Source organism: Podarcis erhardii (assembly GCF_964252035.2).
Source record: "Podarcis erhardii genome assembly, chromosome: 1".
Classification (NCBI taxonomy): Eukaryota; Metazoa; Chordata; class Lepidosauria; order Squamata; family Lacertidae; genus Podarcis; species Podarcis erhardii.
The window spans coordinates 90,306,336-90,327,443 of record NC_138497.1 but is presented as its reverse complement, the minus strand read 5'-3'; the positions used below and the strand labels follow the sequence as shown (position 1 = coordinate 90,327,443).

At 42.1% G+C, this 21,108-nt stretch overlaps 1 long non-coding RNA gene across 1 annotated transcript in view; it reads left to right on the top strand.

The window, feature by feature from the left end:
• The window catches only part of LOC309337104, a 47,533-nt gene extending 32,012 nt beyond the window's left edge, over nucleotides 1-15,521 (top strand). Inside the window, exon 3 of the long non-coding RNA XR_014154110.1 lies at nucleotides 15,353-15,521. This is a non-coding gene — a long non-coding RNA (uncharacterized lncRNA). The remainder of the gene's footprint in view (nucleotides 1-15,352) is intronic.
• The last annotated feature ends 5,587 nt before the right edge of the window (nucleotides 15,522-21,108 follow it).

The window sequence follows — 21,108 nt, the reverse complement described above, 5'->3', positions numbered from 1 at the left end:
CTACGTGCAGTAAGCTCATAAGTTTCCTCCAGAACCTGGAAGTAAATTGTTTCCCTCTATCGCTGACCACCCTCAAGGGGGCGCCATGCAACTTGAAAATATGTTCTACAAACAACTTGGCGGTTTCCTCCGCTGTGACTGCATGTGAACAAGCTATAAAATGACACATCTTGGTTAATTGATCTACCACCACCATGACAGCTGTTTTGCCTTTGGATTTTGGCAGGTCCGTCATAAAATCTATGGATACTGCCTCCCATGGCCTTTCGGGCGTGGGTAAGGGTTGTAATAGCCCCGCTGGCGCCACCCTCTCTCCTTTCGCTCGCTGGCACCTGTCGCAACCCCTGACATATTCCCGTACGTCCTCCCTCACCTTGGGCCACCAAAACTCCCTGGTAACCAACCACATGGTTTTGTGCTGTCCAAAATGTCCCGCTGTGGGGCTGTCATGCAACTGCTTGAGTACTCTGCCCCTCAGTTCCCCGTCGGGTATGTACAGTGCCCCTTTGTAATACAACGCCCCGTTCTTTTCTTCGAACCCCCCTGTGTTCTCCTCTGTCCTCCGGAGCTCTCTGAGTTTCTCTTGGGCGTATTCATCATTCTCCGTACCCTCTATCAGTTCCCTCTGCCCCACCAATGCCGCCCCACACACCCAGCGGTCTTCAGGGATTACATGCCTTGCCTCAGGCGCTCCCTCCTTGCAGTGTTCTAGGCAATGTGCTGATCCAAAGGAAACCACTCTCTGATGCCAGCCTACTAGCGGATCGTGTAGCGCCAGCCAGCTCATACCCAAGATAATAGGAGCTCCTCCCAAGGTGGCTACGTTAAACGCTATCAGTTCGGTGTGTCGTGCCACCCTCATTATCATTGGTACAGTCTGTTGGCTCACTTCTCCTCCCAACAGCTCCCTCCCATCAATCGTGGTAACCTGCAAAGGCTTACTCAATGGGATAGTCTGTATTTGGTGTGCAGCTGCAAACTCTTTGCTCATGAAATTACATGAGCTACCTGAATCCAATAGCGCCTTTATCTTCAGTGGGTGTCCGTTTGCCAGTTCCAGCAACACCTCTATCACAAGCGCTGGTCTTGGAGGTTCCGGCGTGGGCACATTCATTACTCCCTGGCCTGGCTGCTGTGCCCTGATGTTGGCAACCAGGCGTTGGCTTTTACTGGCTCCGTGATTTCTTCTTCCTCCTTCCCCCCAACAGTTCCCGCCATCCCTTGCCATTCCTTCCTTTGCGGACAGACTCTGGCAAAGTGACCTGGCTGTTGGCAGAGATAGCATCTCTTGCCGCTCTTTCCCTCCTTCTTCCGCCCTTCACTGGTGTTTGAAACTGCGCGCGCGCGCGCTGTTCCAAGTTCCATCGGCTCTGCTGGCGGGAAAGGCTGCTCCGGAATCTCTGGAATGCGGAAGTCCTTCCAACGTTCCCCCTTTCCTTCCCGCTTTTCCATAGCTCTAGCTTCCTGGCGTGCCCCAATGGACAGCGCTGATTTAGTCAGCTGATCCATAGACTCCGCCCTAGGCGCCCGGGAAAGTTCATCTTTCACTGCCGGAGAGAGACCTTCTTCAAACAGCATTTGAATAGGTTCACTAGCAAGGTCCCACCCAAGTCTATGAATCAGCATGGTGAACTCAGTCCAGTACTCACGTACAGATCGGCTCCCCTGTTTACACGCCATTAACTGCCTGCGCACCACTCCCTGCTCGATCTCGCTGGAAAACATCAAGTCCATGGCGCGGAAAAACTTCATTGTGTCCTTTAAGATTTCATTATTGGCTGCCATCAGGGGCCGAACCCAGTCCCTCGCCCCTCCCTCTAGATGGCCAATCACGTACGCCACTCTAGAGTTCTCGTCGGGGAAGTCATCAAACAGTAGATTGAGAGCATATTGCATCTCTGTCCTAAAGGCTTGATAGTTCCGGGGATCCCCCCCAAATTTCTGCACCAGTCCAGGCACCCGTCTGGCAAGTGGGGTGGTCTTCCCCTTATCTGCATCTTGAGCCCTCCTCTCCTTGAGCCTCGCCGTTTGCAGTGCCAGCTGGACCTCCAACGCCCTGTACCTTTGTTCCAGGCTTGGATCTGCGCCAGCTCCCGCTCCTGCTCCTCCGGTTCCGGATGGTTCGCTCATGATGCCTTCTGCTTGCACAAGCTGCTTTCAAAGACTGTCAGATTGCTGTGATGGGATAGTGAGCTGCTTGTGCGTAAAAGCTTGATCCCTCTGGGGTTTGGCTGGTCATCCAAACCGATGCACTAACGGAGCCCCCAAAGCATGACTCCGTCAGTCGCTGGTAGAATCTGACAGTGGGCGTCTACGGAATTTACGCCAACATAAAAGCTCTTTGACAGACATGCGCTTTCGAGACTCTCTGCGTGACAGTTTCCGGCGAAGGGTGGGCGTTCCCAACGGGGGTCCCGTTACCTCTCCACTACTCTCACTGGAAGCATCCCAGAGCCTCCCCTCCGCTGTGACTCCTGCACTCCCCCTGCTGGTTCCCTCTTCTGCTGCAGATTCTCTCCTATTCTCCTGGAGCCTGTCCACCACCTGTCTCTCCGATGGCAGTTCCCTGACAGAACCAGATGAAGTTTCTGAGTCTTCTTCAAGGGCAGCTTCATGCAGAGCACATTGCAGCAATCCAGTCTGAAAGTTACCAGAGCATGGAACATAGTGGCTAAGTCATTTGGGTGCAAACAGCGAGTAGCTGGCAAACCAGCTGGAGATGAAAAAGGCACTCCTAGCCACCAAGCTTCACATGCAACCATAGCTTAGTGCGACCACCTGGCTCCTCCTTGCTTGTTCTGTTGCTGCACTGTGCTAAGCCAAGCTATGGTGTGGCATACCATGTCACCGGAACTTGGGCTCTTGGTTTAACTTCCTGGACTAACCGCAAACTGCAAACCATAGGATTATTTGTTGCTAGTTAAATTTATTACACCCCCTTTCACCAGCATTTCCCAGGGCAGATAACAATTTAAAATTCAGATTTAAAATTGGTTAAAACATATTGAAACAAATGTTGGCTACAGTTCGTGGTTAGTCTGGAAGAGAGCTAAACCATGTGCCTGGGGTCAGATGGCATGGACTATATTTGCATCATCCCTGAGCATTTTTCAAGCTGGTTGGAACTGATGGGAGTTGGATTCCCGTGACATCTGGGCCAGAGGTTAGCAACCCCTGCTGCACTAGATAGATACACAATGGTCTGGCTTTGAATATATGCTTACATTAATAAAAATATGATTTCATTAGTATATAAAAAAGTGATTTGTGATCATGTTGACAGAAGGTAATTGTGATTTTTGAAAGCAGCTGAGATAGCAGTAAAAGTAACCCATAAAAACTAAAATATAAATTAAGTTTTCTTCTCCATCTGCTACTGGACTACTGTACAGAGGTCCAGTAAAGATACACATTTGCTTAGCTGTGACTCTGCAAAAAATCACAGTAACATTAGGTATAAAAATACTTAATGTGCTCATTTCACTGGGTAGCTTATATGACTGGTTCTTCTATTTAAAATTCAGCTGTTGAATTATCTCAAAACGCAGCATGCAGCAAATCTTGGATGAGGTAAATAAGAAAATGCTGAAAGTAATGACTAAATCGATAGGGCCTGTGCCCTGAAGTATGTTTAGAGTGTCTTATGTGAAATATCAATAGTTATTTATAAAGTGCAATGACTTATTTAACTTTCAAAGAGTAGCCAGAAGATGCAGGGTGTGGGGGGAGAGAATTGAATTTCATATGGAGGCATATACTTGCCCATCGAAACTGTTCTGTAACAAGCACATGTTATTTGGGTTCAATGAAACTGGTGAACTATTTCAGATGATGTCCCTGTTTCAACAATAAAGCTGTAAGGGGACCAAGTACAAGACAATTTTATATGAGCAGCAATTGGTTTCTTGCTTGTCTGAACTCAGTTGGAGGCACATGCTGTCATATGCTCTAATAGTGAACTCAGAGGGTGAGTGCTGAGAGAAGCAGAGCCCAAAGGGAAACGCTGAGAAACAAGAGGGAGGTAATAGCATACTGAAACCTGAGTTATGCAGAAGTACAAGCAATCTTAAGTGGGTGAGGGGACCTAAGGGGATGAACTTCCTCCAAAACAGTCCACTGAGGAATGAGCAGTAGCTATGGGATATTAAATATCAGTGGGGAAAGTGAAAACAAGAGGCTGGAATGCCTTCCTTATGTTCCTACAGCTTATACTATCTGCAGGAGGGTCTTCCTGGCTGGCAGAAACCCTGAACAGGTGTTTACACTTACTAGAAGTTGAGGATACATTGCAGCATTTACTGACAGGTCCCACCCATGTTGTCATAAGCTGAAAAAGGATGCAAAGGTCTAATCATTAATTCTGGGTTGCGTCCAAAGTAGTGCTAACATGAACATTCCACCACCATGAGCATTTCTTCTTATTCAATGGAACATTTCCCCCCTCTTCTCCCATCGCGCACACCCCAAATGCTCTAGGGGTTCCAGAGCAGATTTGGCAATGATGTAGGACTCGCTTGAGGGGGAGAGAAGGAATGGATTGGGTACCACCTTCTGCCTCTATCCTCCATGCTCTTCTCAGTGAAACATCCTGTGTTCTTAGGAGCACTGAGTGTTTTCTTCATCAGAGGCATTCTGGATTTAGGGAGTCAGCTTTAGGGGGAAGGGGCTTCTTGTCCATCACACAGCAATGTTCTACCATGCAAAGTGCATATTGTGGTGGGGCATAGCCACCCTCACATCACAGGCATCACATAGCTGGAAGGGTAGGACAGTGCCAATGACAAGCCTGCACAGACAAACTAGTGGAGCCAGTCCAGTGCTCCTGCCAGTACATCTGTAAAGTCATGACCTCACTGCTGCCTTGCCTCCACCCAGGCCTGTCCTGTTCAAATAAGCTGAAAAGATGCTGCTGATGAGAGGAGGGTGGCTGTGTTCTACTGCACTGGCAACTACTGAAAAGAAAATTTTGAGTGAAAACCACAGAGCTTTTTCCATTTGTACATTAGCTTTTCCATATATAATGTATCCCATGCTTTTCAACACTTTCTATTAACTGTACGCTTTAAACTGCAGCCTTTAAATAGTTACAGGACCAACTGACATAAAGAATTAAGGGGGTGATTTCTCAAGTCAAATAATAAAAAGTGAAACATACAATAACAGATCTGTGGGAGCCATTCCATAAAACCAAGTCATAACATGCCATTTCAGTTATCATTACATGATGAACTCATCTAAATTAGAACCGAAGAGAGATTTCACATAGATTCAGCATTCAATTACATTTGACAATGTCATTGACAATCTGAGTTTCAAACATTTCCATATATATATTTAAAAAGTTAATTCTGGTTCCTTACAAAATGAGACTCCACTTTAAAAAAAAACCTCTTAAATTATTAGAATATACAAGTGGGTTTTTTTGTAAGAAAACTTGGTATAAGCTGGAGCTGGTAAATTAATTATTGGGTGGAAGAACGGAAAACCCAATTACATCCTAAGTTATGTATGATCCAGAAAACCTATCAGACCTTTTCTTTATAACAGAGAATGCCAAGTACTTTGAAGAAATTCAGACTGTGTTCATAGAGTTTTATGATTAATCAAGAATTTAACATTTCAAAACACTGTTTCATTTATTTGTAATTTCCCCAAATAGCTCTTTTTTTCTACTGATCATTAGGGTTTCTTTTAATGGCTGTAAGGAAATTCTTTTATGTTTTCTTCTTCTTCCCTAATATGCTAAGAAAGGAAATGTGGGCATGCAAAAGAAAGGAAAGAACAGTAGGAGGAATGGGAGTTTAAAAGGTTGTATAATAATATATGAAACATCAATGTATGTAAGATGAAGGGTCCAATCCTTCCATAGTTCAGCACTATTAAGTCCCATTGATTTCAAATGGGGAAAAGTAAGCACATCATCAACTTTCCCATTAAAATCAATGGCATTTAAATGTGCTTAATTTTGGTGGATCTTGCTCAAAACCCCAGGATCCAAAGTCTCATTTGCAATGTTCTTCTAATGTGTAGCAGCTTTTAAGCTCAGTAAAACTTCCACTGCCTCTCCTCTATTTGCAAGTTCCCCACATGCCTCCTAAATCTGTTCTGGGTATGGTCTAAAGCCTCAGAGGAGCGCATAGGGGCATGCAGTGCTAGGAAAGGCAGGGGAAGTTCCATTGCATTAGCAGAACTGCTTTGCTGGATACTACCCAAGATCTCTATATGAGAAGCCTTGTGTGGTGCATGAAACAGCCCCATAAAATGGTATTGATGTATCACTAAGGTATGACTTCCTTCAGGTAGGTAGCCGTGTTGGTCTGACGTGGTCGAAATAAATAAATAAAAATTAAAAAATTGTCCAGTAGCACCTTAGAGACCAACTAAGTTTGTTCTGCGTATAAGCTTTCGTGTGCATGCACACTTCTTCAGATGACTTCCTGTTTGTTGGGTATGAAATATGGCAACCCTAAGCATATATGAAACAGTTTGCACATCACTAAGTGAGTACCAACTTTACAGAGAGTTATTTGGTACTCCTTTCTAAGCCATCACCTACTTCTCTTGTATCATTTTAAAACATATTTTAGCCTTTTAAAGCTTAAGGTTTGGGGGTAACTGGGAGGGAAGGAAGTGTTGATTTTTAAATGTAGACTTGAATTAACTGGCCTTATGTTAGGTTGTAGGTCTGCAGTAAAAATACACATGCAAAAAAAGCTATATCTTCCGAAGCGGCAAGAAGAGCTGTATTTTGATGTGTACCTAATTTGCTATGCTTATTTTAATGCTCCAGGATGCTCCTGTTAAATATTTCAATATATTCCATTCAAATTTAATTCATTAAAAGACAGATCTCATTATGCACGTATTCGTTACATAACATAGAAGTAATTATACTAAAAGAACAATTATATGATTTCTACATTTTGATTATAAAAATGCCGAGGGATGATCTAATTTTATTATTCTGTTGATCCATATGTGAAAAGGAAGCAATTTTCTAGACAGAGCTAAATGGCATTCTTCCAGTGATATTGCAGAGAAGAATGCTGGCAATGGGTTAGAAATACAAATATATGAATTAAGCTCCAAAGAAGCAGGCACAGATTGGGCATTAGGGGTCCACAAACTGTGTGCTTGACATTGACCCCGCCTTTCCCTAAGGGAGAAGATGTGGTCTTGATTGTCTTGTCATCCCAGGCTTTAAAGGCCCTCCAGTCACCTCTAAATGCAAACACAAATGTGGGGGCAAGCCCTATACTTTCCTCCTGCATGCTGAAAAGGGAGGGAATTTGTCCCTGTTGTGCTGAGTTGCAGAGATGCTTTGGGATGCAGAAAGTCATCTTGTGTAAAACTCTCCAAGGAGGGTCCCCACCCTTTCTCTGACCCTGAAGCAGGGCAGAGAATCTGACCAACCTTAGGCTGATTATTGGATGCAATGCATCTTGTTTGTTCCTCTTGATTCTAAACATTTCTAAAAAAAATATTAAGGAAAATATAACACCTCACCAGCCAGAGGATGTCACCACAAGCACTGAGAATCTGCATTGTTCCAGGATGATGGACACTGGACACTGTGAACCACCAGAAAAAGGTGTGTTTCTTGCCTTTAGGGAAGTGTCTTACTATCCACCTTCAATTCAAACAAGGTGAAAAGATGTTGTTGAGGTCATTACTACATGTTAAATGCCAGTATTTGTGATCAAAAAATGCCTTTGGGAAGGACAACTAAGAGCCCAGAAGCAGCAGATGGAGAAGGGTTAAGACCCACCCCACTCCATTGCAAGGCACCTCTTTCTGGTGCTGCTTTTGCCTGGGAACAGGGGCTCTCTTTAAACATATTCGAGTGTAATGGGAAGTTAGACTCAAATATGGTTCCCCCATTTGAACTTACAGATTTCACTGGAACATTGTCGATTTGTTTCACTTTTGACTTTCATCATTTCATGACTTGACATTTCAGGTTAATGTTCAAACAAACAGAAAGGTTTCAAACATTTTTCAATATTTCTCAAAGCCTCAAAGCATATAAAAATGTTGACATTTCTGCATAAACCATCTATTCTTCTTCTTCTTCTTCTTTTTCTTCTCCTCCTCCTCCTCCTTTCTGTGTCTGATGACTGTGACTGATAGTTGATAAAAGGCATATCTAAAAAAATTCTTCCACTGATGGAGAGATAAATATGATGCACTTTCCAGTCATGCTCAGATATTAATTACTTTGAGAACAGGCTGAAATAGCTCACATCTATAGGGTGCTTTGATTGTTCTATGCCCAAATTAGATGCCTTGTGGAAACTATATCATTAGAGGACTACTGAAGCCTTTCCCCTGAACAGGAATGGTATTCAAGCCATCTAATACAGTATGTTTGTACATTACAATTTAATATTTCAAAAATCTCAGTTAAGACACAGTTCCATTAAAGTGAAGCCATTTTCTGGGTATATTGATTTACTTACTTGGTCACCTTGCTGCCCGCCCAACTTGTTTGTTTTCAACATTTATATACTGTCTGCTGCTTTTTGCCACACTGGATTTTTTGGCAATGCAGTAAACCCAGCCAGTTAAAACAGCATCACATTTAAACAGTAAAGCAAATAAAATGTCATAAAATCAACGTGACAAGAATACTGTGGTTTCAGAACTACGTCACAATACTCTCCCATGATCTAGTGTGGACGTACTTAAGAACTTAATCACCAAGAACCTGGGTGAATGGATATGCTTTTATTAGGCAACAGGAGCTCATTGTGGAGGGAGCCATCCATGCCTCCAGGTAAATGAATTTATGTAGCTGGGGTATTACTGCTGAGAACACTCTCCCCAAATCCCTACACAATGCACAACCATTTCTGGGATCCTTCTGCCAACTTCAAGGTCTGGGCATGCTGGTAAGGGTAGAGATGCTCCAACAGATACCTAAGTCCCAAGTGTTTAAGAGCATTAGATAGTGGCTAGCTGTATTAAGCTATGACAGGCAGGTGTTGAGAGAGCAAGTAGTTGCTCACATTCCTTCAAGCATCTTGTCCACGTACTCAGACCTCATTAATAGAATCTGATCCCAAATAACAAGATTAGACAGTTACTTGGATGCCTGTACAGTGGTACTCCTCGTTACATACTTAATTCATTCCAGAGGTCCGTTCTTAACCTGAAACTGTTCTTAACCTGAAGACCACTTTAGCTATTGGGGCCTCCCGCTGCTGCTGGGCCGCCACCGCACGATTTCTGTTCTCATCCTCAAGCAAAGTTCTTAACCTGAGGTACTATTTCTGGGTTAGCAGAGTCTGTAACCTGAAGCGTATGTAACCTGAAGTGTATGTAACCCAAGGTACCACTGTACTTATAGCAGTGTCAAGGTTGGAGTGGAGATGAGTAGTCTGTCCCTTAAGCTGCCTAGCAGGTATGTCACAGCAGGCTACAGATGGTTCAGGTGTTTACAGGTCAGTGAACAAGAGTTCCTTAGTCCCCCTAACCACTATGAAGAGCTCTGCTAGAGGACTATATATGGATGCAATGGTGGTAGAGAAGTAATTTTTCTTAACTGCCATCACCACCACATGATTGGCATGACTATATTTGCTAAGTTCAATTTACATCACTTGCATCCCATCCATTGTCTGAACTGTTCTGTTGTCTGAAGCTTGCAGCACTCCAAGCTCTACAGCATCAAAGAAAGTAGCTAGGGGCAATTCAGTTGATGGAACTTTCTATCTTGCCATTGTATACCAGAGCCTCAATAAGAGCACCAGCCATGCGAGAGCATCACTGAATTCTTAAGATTTCCTAAGTCTCTGGGGATGAACAATTGAGGAGGAGAAGGACAGAGGAGGACTGCTATCATCAAATCAACCCTCACCAGGAAATTGCCCATCCATGACAAAGATATAAGAGCATCCTCAACTACAGGGCCACTCTGGCAAAAAAACAGGGTATGACTTATAATAAGTCTTGGCCCAAATATCTATTGAGACGGTCTTTTGGGTTGCCATGGAGACCATGAAACACTGATCTGACCCTGATAAGACTGTTTTTATGTAGCTATTGAAGTCCTCAAATGCAATTGTCAGCAGGTGTTCCAACCTCAGGATGGTGGGTGAACTTTTCATGCCACACGTCAGCCCCTCTCACACCACATGAGTGACTCAGGAACAACTAAACCAGAAAAACTAAACCATTTTCCCCCATGCCAGGTTCAGCCACCCCATCCCTTATAATGGCCAGCAGCCTTTTATTCATTACCTTCAATGAGGTGACAGCAGGGACTAAAGTTACAATACCTACTCAGAATTCATTTGAACTTGACTGACCTTCCTTTTTTGTCATTGTCCTCCAAATCTTCAGTCTGCTTTGACAAAAAGCAGTGTGGGTGCCTGTCGTTCAGGTGATCTTGCTGAAAGCCAACAAACGGCAAAGGCCTTTTCAGGCAGGTATCAGATTATCCTTTACAATCCACAACATCCCAGGGTCTGATGGCTTTTCATAGGAAAAGCCAAGCATTCTCTTCCCTATCCCCACCACTCATTGGATGGGCAAATACATTTTTTAAAAGATATATATATATATATTTCAAGAGATGAGGATCAGGCTCTCCACACATTTGGTTCTAAAAATTTGTCAAAAAGCAATAAGAGAAAATAGAATATATTTGCCAGGCTTGCTCTTAAATCTGGAAGGAGTTGGTGTGCTACCCCTCCATTAAATCTATTACTGTCCCTTCCCCATGCTGTTTAATTCTAATACAGATGTTGCTCACAAGGCACAGCTGGCAGTCATGCCCTTTCAAGTTTTTAATCAAGGAGGATTTGCCAATACTCGACAAGCCTGGACAAAGCAAATCTGATAATGACTCCTCACTCTCCAGCAGGATTGAAGTGACAGCAGCACCCTATGATGCCTTTCAATTCCTGCCTGTTTCTTTTGCAGGCTACTGTCCAAAGAACTGTCTGTACGGATTGACAAAGGAGATCACTGGGCAGGACCAAACCATGGCATCTTGGTGTCTGAGACGGCATATACAAATTGTGCTCCCTTGTGGCACATGTGCACATACATACTAATAAGTTATATAATGGACAATTTGCAGATCTTGAGTGCCATCCAAAATCTGTTAGCTGAAGTGCTCGTGCTATTCTGTTGCACTGTCAAACACAGAGCTACTGTTTCTTGGGCAAAAAGGCTCCCTTCTGCAATAGCTTGTACAACAGTTTGGTGAAATCCTGGTTGTTATACTTCAGTAATGTCAGTAGGAAGATGAAGTCTGGCTGCAATAATCTAGAAGTTGAGTCTAAAGGTTCTCTGCAGATGCTTAGAAACCATCTTCAAGTGGGCAGATTGGCTCATGATTATGGTTTTTCTTGGGTTTCTTTTCTTTATTGCTCCATGAGCAGTTGTGAAAATGGTTGCCAATAATAGCAAGTAACCCAAGAGTTCTGATAGTAGACGAATAAATGGGAAAATATCTTCTCATATCCTTCCTGGCCTGCAGAATGTTGATGCTATTGTTGTCCGGTGCTTCCTCCAATGACCTCAGGGTGGTTTGTGTCACCCGCCTCCATTTCATCATCACAGCAACAATGAGATACACCATGCTGAGAAATAGTAACTGGCACAAGGTCACCCAGTACACTCATGGATGAGTGGGGATTTGAACCAGGTCTCCCTTTATATGTTCAAAGCAAACAGTTCTCATCTATGGAGATCATTCAACTCTCAGAGGAAGGCAGGAATTGTTATTTATGAGAAAGCAAATAAAAACAGATTTAATTGAATCGGACCTTGAATAATCATTTTTGTGAGCAGGAAAAACAATTTAGGATATATTAGTGGCATGCTAAACTGCAGCCTCAGGAAGCATTGCTTCTTTTTCTGCAAATATATTCCATAGTGGTAAATGTTGCGGTCATGACAAATGCACCTAAACTGGGTAAGCCACATCGGCCCAGCAATCTAGTGATGGAGAGAAATCCTTTCCACACAGCCAATGAACCTTCTAGTTCATAAAGAGATCAACTACAGCTAGATTCATTCCTGTGGCTCATGAATCTTCTGGATTCTTGTAACTTCACCATATTAATTAAATATCAGTGGTACCCAAAGTGAAGGTGTTCAACATAACTGTTTTAACAGCATTTTCTGCAGAAGGAGTACCATTAATCTTTCCGAATCTATGAGACCACATTTTCCTGACATGTGTTACACAGAGCAAAGCTGCAACTCTACTTGAGTGAAAACCCACTAGCAAGGCTTAAAGATGATCAATTGGATAAAATGTTTTGCATTGCTCATTCCTCCCTGTCTTGTCAATAAATACTGGTTTTAATGCACTTAATTCGCTCCCACTTTTCCTCCTTATCCATCACTATGCTGAAAAGCAGCATGCAGGAAAGGAAAGTCCAGTGACTGATGAGAGAGGGGGTTCTTTTTAGGGCAGCTGCTAAGGAGAAGCACTGGGATTTGCTCCCCAAATCAATGCTACTCCCTTCTTTAAACTTCCCATAGGAAAGAGAAAAGGGAAGGGCCCTATGCTTTTTGTGGGGCTTGTAGAGGCACTTTAATGAGCCTGTTTTGGAAAGGAATTACAATCCATTGGATTTTTGCTTGAAAACTTTTTTTTTTAAGTCACATACAACCAAATGACTTATCAAAAAATGTTTCGTGCAGTCACATTCTCTCTGAATTGAAGTCCTTTCCAACTTCTGGTGATTTATTCTATTTTCATCACTTGGAGCCTCTAGCTTTTTGCTTCCACTTTAATTAAGCAAATGGCTATAGATCTGAACTATATTTAACCAAATGGCATAAAAGGTGGAGGAGTATTTCTGACATTCTTTTATACACCCACTTTCAAATGCCTCTTCCAATTACTTCTTTCGGCTTCAATATTTTGACAGAGGCAATGCAGTTTCATTCTTTTTCAATAATTTTCAACATTTTTTACTGGAAGCATATTAAGTGTCTTAAACTGAATTCTAGAATGTTTCCTACCCACCCCTCAAAAAAAAAATTAATTAGATAAAATGCAGAGGAATCATTAAATCATGCCCTGAGTTCTGACTGAACATTTGTCATTGCTGTCATTAGAGGGGAAAATCTCTTTTTCTTGTAAGCAGTTGTGACTCTGTTTTCAGAGGGTTGTATTTATGATTTGTATTCTTTTAAAATCTCTGGAGGTTTGCTAAAGAATCACAGCAATACTGCAAGAAAAAAGCAATGGATACCTCAGACTCACGGCACCACATGGCTTTGTAGATGATGGTGGAGGACCCCTGAATTATGCCACCTTGAGGTCAGATGAGGAACTGCTGATGTCTCAGCTGGAACATTCCAGACAGCAACTTATCTGACAACAGGTTCAAAAAGGCAACAGCTAACTGAGGAAGATATTCGTTTATGCAACCTCTACTGCGAGAATGCTGATAGCCAAATGGTGGAAGAGAGATAAAATACCAACTAAAATGGAGTGGCAAGCAAAATTATTTGAATATGTAGAATTGGCAAAGATGACAGGAAAAATTAGGAACTAGACAAACCAAAAGTTTTACAAAGAATGGGATATATACAGATTGTACTTAAGAGAACATTGTCAGTGGAGAAAGTAGTCTGTTTGTAATATTTTTGTGTTTCAGTGTTGTCTTTCTTTCTTTTTCAAGTTATGTTTTAATTTTTTGTGTGTGTATTGTTTATAAACTAATAAAGAATGAATTGGGGTGGAAAGACCATTGTCCACATATGAAACCTTTGGCATGCTTTGATTAACTTCTGCAATGTTATATGCTACAAAGATTATAGACAATTTATGATAAGTTAGCGGTCATACAATATGCAGTCAACAAGGAAACAAAGGACCCATACTGAGGAGGATGGAAGACTCAACGTATGAAATAACTTTATTTTATATGTAACATTTTCTTTGTATTTGATGTGATTTGTTTGTTTGTTTTTGTGATGAATGAATTCAATATTTAAAATCAATAAAGATTAAATTGCAAAAAGGCAACAGCTGGTTCTGTATGGTGAAGGATTCTTATTTTCACAGTGAATATTAAGTGTGTAAAGTGCTTCATATCTCTTTGATGTTCTTCAGAACAAGCCATGTGCTAGGGCCAGTGAAAATGTTATACCACACAAAGGCCACTGAAGAAGACTTCTGTACATGATAATCCACTCTGTTGGCCACAGTGAGCCAGCACATTCTTGGGCAGCTTTGCACTAGGAGAAGCTTTTATGGGGTCCTCTTCTCTGTTCTATGAATTATGAATATTATCTAGTAAATTCATTGTTACAATGGTACGGAAGGAGTGGGTGTTGTAATATTACAGTAATATTTCCACTGTGAAATATCTCTGCTTAAGATAATACCTTCTCCACATAAGAAAACACAATTTGGGTTCCTCTTGCATTCCATCTGCGTGCTAATTTTATACACTAGCATTATTTGAAATATTTACTGTCTATCTCTTCCTTCAGCCATCTCAATAATTCTGTTTGAATCTAACCAAATCATTTCCAGTGTTTTCCAACCTGTATATCAGGGGTGGGCAGACTTCAGATTTGTGACCTCTGTGCTGGTTCTCACTAGAACCTCAAGAACACCAATTGGAGTTGCTTCCATTGTACTTTTGATTTTATTGTTAAAGAACTGAGAGTCAGAAATCCTTGCCGATCTCCTCCTGAGATCTACCAACAGGTTGAGAGGGTTTTTCCCCCACCCCCTTCTCTAAAGGACTCCATTTAAAAGAACACAAATTCCTTTTTTCCCCCAAGAGATTATAGCCTTATCAGGAAACAATAATGATGAATAGTAAATATTGAATATATGAATAATAAAGTCAAATGCTGAAATTTCAAATTTTTGCCAGAGCATGACATTACGTTTGCTGGGATTTTTTATGTTAATTTGAATGTGAAAATTCTGTAATTGAACGTAGATAAGGTCACCACCCTTTTTTAAGGTCTGTGGGCACATATAGATTGTTTAGGGAGTGTCATTTCTCTCTCTCCTCCCCTACAAAAAGAGAAAGAGATGCACCTCTACATCCTATTAGACAGGCCACAGTTGCTCTGTCACAGAATCTTCCACTACTACCACTATTGTAGGATTGCTGTACAACTACTTATTGGGATCCCATTTTCCATCTTGTCCCATTTTGCATTTGTAGCAAACTCTCTGTGCTTAAACTTAATGCAAACACCATCTCTTTCTACCTGCTAACCAAGCCCCAGCTCCAATTTTACTGCCTATTTCAGCTTCTTGCCAAGTTCAGGTCTCAACAGCTAATATAACAGCAGTCCCTCACCATCTGCACAGCCCTCTCTCTTATGCTGTGTAATTTATTTCCTCTTTTCTCAGGAGCAGCCCTTCGAAAGAGTTCCAACTCACCCTTCTCTGAGCCTAAACCGACTTTGACTAGAACGGTCTTCCTGACTGAATTCATTATAGATGGCCTACTTTTCTAATTGAAACAACAAGATATTTTTCTCTCCCCCTTAATTAAAATAAACTATAATTGTGAAATACAGCTGGTGGGAACTTTTAATTTTTTTGCAAATCAACATATAAAGTTCTTTTCATGGGTTTTGAATTCTTTGAAGAAAAGTAGAGTTCTGCTGAAATGGTTTTTAAAAAATGTATGAACATATATATTGCAATCCTAGGGCAGTCAACTCAGGAGTAAGTGCTAATGAGTTTAATGAGACAAGCTCTCAGACAAGTGTGTATACAGAATTGCAACATTCGGCAATTATGATTGATGTAAATCTACATAAGCAGTCAATGCTTAAGTTTTTTGGTTGGTTGTTTTAAAAGAGTAGTGTCAATATATAATATTACAAGATGCACAGGCATCCTGTTGAGTAAGCTGAGAGCCCATAAGGCTGCTAACAAGACTCCATTCCAGCTAAGTGAATGCACCCCAATCTTAAATTTAAATGTTGTAAATTTATTTTATGTTGTAGACTCTTGCAGGTTACGTTGTATGATTTTAGATTAAAGTTTTCCTTTTATTCTCTGTCATCAGTTGCAAAGGCCTTTGGCTACATACAATAAAATTGACTGACTTGACTGGGACTTGGCTAGACTCATCCATTAGTATTGTGTATCAAGTCACATAAATATCTAGACAGACAGAGCTAGATAGCAGGAGAGGTCAAACTCTTCAGGACCTTGGATAGCTCCCAGATATCACTTCAATGGGGATCAGAGCACTAGTGAGCACCTCTAAATAAGATGGAATGTGCAAGCAGTTTGGAATGAGTTTGTACTTCCCCTGAAATAACTGGTACATAGTCTGGATGTTCTCCTGGATCCAATGCTCTCTGTTGGCATACAGAAGGCTTGCAAATCCAGGAGTGTTTTTAAACTAGTTCAGCCGCTGTGACTGTATCTGAAGAAAGAACACCCAGTTTTAGTGATACACACCAAGGGTATAACAGACAAGACTACTGTAATACTTTCTAGTCTGTAAACATGAAATAAGCCATGTTGAGCTCAATGGGGCTAGCTCCCAGGTATAGCATTTCAGCTTAAAATGGATTTCCAGTAAATCTTTTGCATGCTGACCTGGGAGTAAGTCTCATTATGTGCAATGGAGCTAACTCCAAGATTAGTGTGCATAGGATTCCACTATAAATCTCCCACTGGAATAAATAAATCCACTTAGGTTTAGGTGGATCACGATTGCGTGCTGAGGTCCCCAAAACACCCCTACCCCAATAACTCACACATCACTCATAAATTTTTGTTTAAGGTTTTTGGCATAATTTTGGCCACAACTTTATTAAAATACAAATTGTGAGTGGTTGCTTAGGCACTGGTTATGACTAGCTGTCCCCCCCCCCCCGCCTTGGGGGACAGCACTGACTCCCGGATTCTAGCGAGAGCCAGTGTGGAGGAACAAGATCAGGGATAACTGGAGCTGCGACACAGACCCTCAGCTTCTCCCCGCATGCTCCCAGGGGCTTACACGGCCCAAACCCGATTCCAGGGGTTTGGACGAAAGGATGGTAAGCCCCTGAATTCCTTTAATGGAATTCCCGTGCAGCAGCAGCATTGGAGGGGCAGGCACAGCCAATCCATACCCCTCCACCAACCAATTTAAACCAATGCCTAACCGCCAACCTTACAAGTTGTGACGATTTGCTACACAGTAGGCAAAAACCAATTGGCACACACCAATCAGCCAAAAGGAAAAATTCCTACCAGGCCCCCGCACCAATGCGGATGACCCCATGACAGGCATAGCAAGGTCAAAGCACAAGCCCAATCAAGGGAGGGCGGGCGGGTGATCCGGTGCCCACAGCAAAAGAGAAAGGAACATGCTGTGAGCCTTGTTTAAATAACCTCTGTTCCCACCCCTAAATTGGCAACATCAAATTTACCCCAGTAACACCAACCACCAATCCGATCCAAGCCCCTTCAATCTATCCTGCCTGGCAACCATGGGGTGCTTTGTTCGGCCCCATCCGCAACATGTGCTCTCCTTTAATGAGAACACGCTTTGTCAAAATAAATACATATACTTAGACTGGAGTGATCAAAATAAATACATATACACAGTCTCCTCCCATTGCACACATAGTCAAGAATTCCTGTAAATATAAGGCAGAAAGGTTCAACAGTGTTCAATTATAGCCCCTGAACTTGCTAATCAGTGTCAAATCAAGACTATAACCTTGTCAAGGGTTAAAACCTATCTGTGAGCAGAAGGAATGGGAATGAGCATGCTAAACTCTGTCCCCTGTCACTGTGCCTGTCACATTCCAATTTATGAAGGTCTGAAGTGGAGGCTTCCAGTGCAATTTAGAATGCTGCATAACCATGGTTATAAATTGCACAGGGAGCTGCCATTCAGACCTATGCCCTTTATGAGCTGGTGGGTGATGGCAATGGCAACAAGGGGCAGAGTGTAACATGTTCACTGCCCTGCTGTCCCTACTCTCATGTGGGTTTCACACATGAACAAAGCACCCAAATAGGGCTTCTCTGCCCCATTCAGCCAAATTTTATCAAGAAATGAATTGAATGGCATGTGCTGTAATTAGAAATGGCTGAAATACTGTTTAAAGACTTCCATTTGGAGTGAAATGATCACCTCTGGAGAACCATGTTTAAAAAATCTTAGGCAAGGGTGAATTGCATGGCAAAGTGTTGCCCCTACCCTTCAGTCATCCCCAATACCAAGATTAAGAGACATGACAACCAATATTTAGGTGAAATCAGGCCACAACTTTATTGACAACAAATGTAAGATTTAGACATTAGGTAGACTCTACCCCTTCTAGACTGCCTAGCAGGAGAACTTGCATTCCGGGGCCAGATTGACTTCCCTGAGTAAAAGTCCCAATCCTGCACCCCTGACACAAGGAGATTTGCTGGTGCTGAAATCAGTAGGTTGAGGAAAGAAGGATTGTGTTATTTGTTCTTGAGTGTGGTTCTGTGGGTTAATGTATTAATGTTCAGTATTTGTAGGTGTGCAAAAAGTTTGTTGTTGAATTGGCTTCAGCTAAGTAGACAAATTGATATTAATGAACCTGAGTCGCAACTATGAACTTCACCTGATCTTCTGTGAGTAAAACTAGCACTGAATACCACCCAGTATTTACAAACCACTAAATAATTAAGGTTCTCTGGGTGGTCTACTGTAAAAATTGTAATCATGCAAAACCTGTTGCAGCAGAAAATAATAAAAATGCTTCAAAAAGATAGACTTTGCAAGAGGTTGGTTATCTTGATTAAGAGTTTAGAATTTAGAAGCATATAGTGATATGGATAGGATCTGTTGTGTGGTTTGGACACGTGTGTAATGTCTAATACAGCCAGCTAAATTCACATTGAAGACTGCTGAACTTAGACATTGCCATGTGGCCTCCCTTGAGAGTTAAGATTTTGGGTTTTGTTTTTTACATTTGTTTGCTTTTTATTCTTATTTATAATTCTTATGTATATTTTATGTTCATATGTTTCTATTTAGCTACAACCTGTATTGAGTTGCCTTATTAATAGATTTGAATATAAATATTTGACATTTAGAAGTATATGTCCAATTAAATACTGAGTTTCCCTCAACCTGAAGAGAACAAGGATTGGGGCTGAAAACCCAAGGAAAAGTGTGGAAGCCGGAAGGCAATTTTTTAAGCGACTCCTGATATTGTGTCATTTGCAGAAACAGAATGGACATTGTTGTGTCTCTGTGAAAACCATGAGTGTATTCTAGCTTTCCTCAAATTAGACAGTTTGCCACTGAGTTTGATGGGATGCAAACTTCCTCCACTGTGAGAAAGCATCAGGCATGCATCTAGATCATCCATAGCCATGAAAGTTGTTTCTAGGGCTTTGGAACTCTCTGGTCTGTCATGTCTCAGACATAGATCTAATGGACTCTCAGGGTGCTTTGTGATTGCTCTGCAGAAACAATAATGCTTGTTGAAGGCTTCTCAAATGCAAGAGGCCCATGCTTCTCAAGAGGCTTAATGAGAAATGGAAGTGAAACAGACCAAGACAGCATAGCATTTCTACAATAATAACACGAGGAAGGTGTTGCTATAAAAGGCAAGAATGTAATGTGATCCGCTTCCAAGCCTGCTATTTTAATGTTGCACTTCAATTGAGGTATCTCATATGGAATCCCGTAGGACACAGACTACATTTGCTCTCTAATAAGCAGCAAACGACCTCACCCTCCTTCCATCTGCCAGCGTACATATAGATTTTTTGCACCGTGAACTGATAATGAGCCTGTAAAATTCAATGCAACTCATAGCAAGCGGGAGCTCCACAAAGGGAATGATAACCAAGTTTACTTGGGGTTGAAGCCAAACATTTCCCAGAATGGTTCATGCTGGTTGCATCCATGCTAGCAATCACATATTTTTAATTATCAGCTTTAAAGAAATGATGGCCCTTGTATATGTTCAGTGAAGTCACTCAAATTATTAGTGGTAAAATCTCATGCTTCCATTCTAGTTTCTAGCTGTTGTTGTTATCAACATCCCATATGATACTTTTATACCAGCCTTCAGTTCAAAATTTCCACGGTGCTTTAAAATAACTTCGGTTGAGTGGTCGTCTTCCCTCCTCCTATATTGCCATGAAGGGCAGGCTACAAGTACAAATAATTAATATAAATTTATTTGAGTTTGTGTGTTTTCAAATGTATAATCCACTCTTTCTTCCCAAATGGAGCTGGAGGTGGGTCAAAATAATATAATTACATTGACTCTAAACCATAGCTGTCAATGTTTTCCTTTTTTAAAAGGGAAATTCCCTTATTCTTAATAGGATTCCTCGCAAGAAAAGGGAAAAGTTGACAGCTATGCTGTAAACTGGCAGGCACCAGGCAGGCACCTTTAATGTATTCTTTTGGGGCTACTTCTTAAAACTTTTTGTTTCAGCTAGCCTATCCAGACATATAGGTGTCAACATGTTTTAATCTCCTTTATGGATAATGTTAGTTGTGGGCCCATGACCCTTGTGTCCTGGAGAGGGGTGTGGCCGCAGCAAACAGGGACGAAAAATCATACAACAATGTTTTGGAACTGAAAAATGACCGCCACTTTGTCAGGAGTGCATGCAGGAGCCGGGCCCTGTAACTGGTAGGGCCTTGCAGGACTGGGGCCTTCCTGAGTTTGGCCTGGAAAGGCAAGGTGCAGCCGCACAGGTGAGGCCTAACAGAAGACTCGTAGCACCTGGTGGCAAGGGCCAGGAGGGGCATATAAGACCAGCATTTCCCCCTGGCTCTTTGCCACAGCAACGTGCTAGCCACCTAGCTGTGCTTTGGCTTCCTGACTCCTTCCGACGTACCAAGCCAGGACTCTGACTGCCTGTAACCTGGACCGTGACACACTTTATTGACTACAAATGTTGGTAGGGTATGTATGTAGGCTCAGGCGTTGTGTATGTATCCTAAATTAGCCTCCTGTCCAAAGGCTGATGTTGAACAGAGTCATGCTTGGGTTAAGGTCTCCTCAAGATGTGGGTCAACTGAACTGACCCCAAGTCCACCATCTGAGAGTTTTATGGCCTGTCAGCTCTCTAGTTGTGCTGCTGGACAGAATTTTACAACCAGACCCCTTGACTGAGATATCACCATGCTCTGTTGACAGTGTTGC